At 45.2% G+C, this 2,113-nt stretch overlaps 2 non-coding genes across 2 annotated transcripts; both read left to right on the top strand.

The window, feature by feature from the left end:
* On the top strand, positions 1–72 carry TRNAA-UGC (transfer RNA alanine (anticodon UGC)). The gene has a single exon. It is a non-coding gene; the product is annotated as a tRNA-Ala (tRNA).
* A 1,907-nt stretch (positions 73–1,979) lies between these two features.
* TRNAA-UGC (transfer RNA alanine (anticodon UGC)) lies at positions 1,980–2,051 on the top strand. The gene has a single exon. It is a non-coding gene; the product is annotated as a tRNA-Ala (tRNA).
* Positions 2,052–2,113: the final 62 nt, after the last annotated feature.

Raw genomic sequence — 2,113 nt, 5'->3', positions numbered from 1 at the left:
GGGGGTGTAGCTCAGAGGTCGAGCGTTCGCTTTGCATGTGAAAGGCCCCGGGTTCAATCCCCGGCACCTCCAAGTAGTCGAACATTTTTGTTTTTATTTTCGTTCCTTCCATTTACACACAGGTGATTAACCCAGACTCCTCCGCGCTTAAATGTCTGAGTTAGTTGTACCAATGCTTCTACCCTCCCCTTCATCTTCGGAATCAGATTATAGACTTGTTTAGTGTTTCATCTAAGATTTTACCAATTTTTTAAAAATAAGAAAATTTAGTTTTATTGTAGATTCTTCTTTTAGCTCTTGTATTTAGAGTAGAGAAAAATCAGGAGCCTTAAAGGGTACTAATTAGCTTAATAATTAACTAAGATTACCTAATTAACTTTTTATTTATACCAGCTAGGAGCTGCTTTCAAATTGCAACAGTGAGCTACCGGTGTGAGAATGCCAAATAGTATTTTAAACGACAAGAAACGCGCATTTCTTAAGGACTGCAGCGCTGGCAATTCTGGCCGCTTTCGACGCACGAAAACGAAACCTAGCAGTCGAGGCACGCACTTATGCACGCCCATGAGTGACGCAGCCGTGACGTCACCGAGAGAAACCAGCCGTCTGGAGGCGGCCGCTGCAGCCCGCGAAATACGCGCCTGGAGCTGCGTCATGGTCTGGTAGGATCTTAAGATATCACCAACGCATTGCGGGCGAAGCTTTTCATAGGGCGGGCGTAGCGCTGATGGTATGGCCAAATCAGCCCTCCCTCTTGACTACAAGTTTTGGTTCCCAGAGTGTGAAATAAAAAGAAAAGCAGTACATGCACAGATATCGCACCACTGGATGTGATAACGCAGCACCAGACGAGTATTTCACGAGCGGCAGCAGCCGCCTTCAGTCGGCTTGATTCGCCCGGCGACGTCACGACTGTGTCACTTGTGGGCGTGTACAATTCCGCGCTTCGTTTGCTACATTTCGTTTTCGTGCGTCGAAAGTGGACAGAATTGCCAGTGCTGCAGTCCTTAAGAAATGCACGTTTCTTGTCGTTTAAAATACCATTTGGCAATCTCACAACGGTAGCTCACTGTTGCAATTTGAAAGTAGCTTCTAGCTGGTATAAAGAAAAAGGTAATTAGTTATTCTTAGTTAATTATTATGCTAATTAGTACGCTTTTGTGCTCCTGATTTTTCTCTACTTTTAATACAACAGCTAAAAGAAGAATCGACAATAAAACTTAATTTTCCTATTTTTAAAAAATAGGTAAAATTTTAGATGAAACACCCTAGAACGAATGCACACATTCTGTACGCCGCGGTCTGATGGGGCATTTAGAGCAGTCTTCAGTGCCCCCATGCTCTACAACGAGCTGAGAGGCTTCAGAGAACAGAACACTGTTGCAAGTGAGGGCATTTTAAGGAATCACGCCGCCTGAGGTGAAGGTGGTGTGGCTTTTTAACCCATGTTCTGTGTTTGTCGCGTATTTTTTTAATATAAGGTGTTAAACTCGGCGACATTCTCTCTGTGTGTGTGTGTGTGTGTGTGTGTGTGTGTGTGTGTGTGTGTGTGTGTGTGTGTGTGTGTGTGTGTGTGTGTGTGTGTGTGTGTGTGTGTGTGTGTGTGTGTGTGCGTGTGCGTGTGCGTGTGTGTGTGTGTGTGTGTGTGTGTGTGTGTGTGTGTGTGTGTGTGTGTGTGTGTGTGTGTGTGTGTGTGTGTGTGTGTGTGTGTGTGTGTGTGTGTGTGTGTGTGTCTGTGTCTGTGTCTGTGTCTGTGTCTGTGTCTGTGTCTGTGTCTGTCTCTGTGTCTGTGTCTGTGTGTGTGTGTGTGTGTGTGTGTGTGTGTGTGTGTGTGTGTGTGTGTGTGTGTGTGTGTGTGTGTGTGTGTGTGTGTGTGTGTGTGTGTGTGTGTGTGTGTGTGTGCGTGTGTGTGCGAGTGTGTGTGGTAATGTTCTTTGTGTTTAAATGTGATAATAAATTAGGCAATATTGAAAAACATTGGGGGTGTAGCTCAGAGGTCGAGCGTTCGCTTTGCATGTGAAAGGCCCCGGGTTCAATCCCCGGCACCTCCAAGTAGTCGAACATTTTTGTTTTTATTTTCGTTCCTTCCATTTACACACAGGTGATTAACCCA

This window comes from Amblyomma maculatum, unplaced genomic scaffold (assembly GCF_055883805.1).
Source record: "Amblyomma maculatum isolate TAMU_Amacu unplaced genomic scaffold, ASM5588380v1 scaffold_18, whole genome shotgun sequence".
Classification (NCBI taxonomy): domain Eukaryota; kingdom Metazoa; phylum Arthropoda; class Arachnida; order Ixodida; family Ixodidae; genus Amblyomma; species Amblyomma maculatum.
The sequence above is the reverse complement of the archived record's forward strand: the minus strand, read 5'-3'. Positions and strand labels throughout refer to the sequence as shown.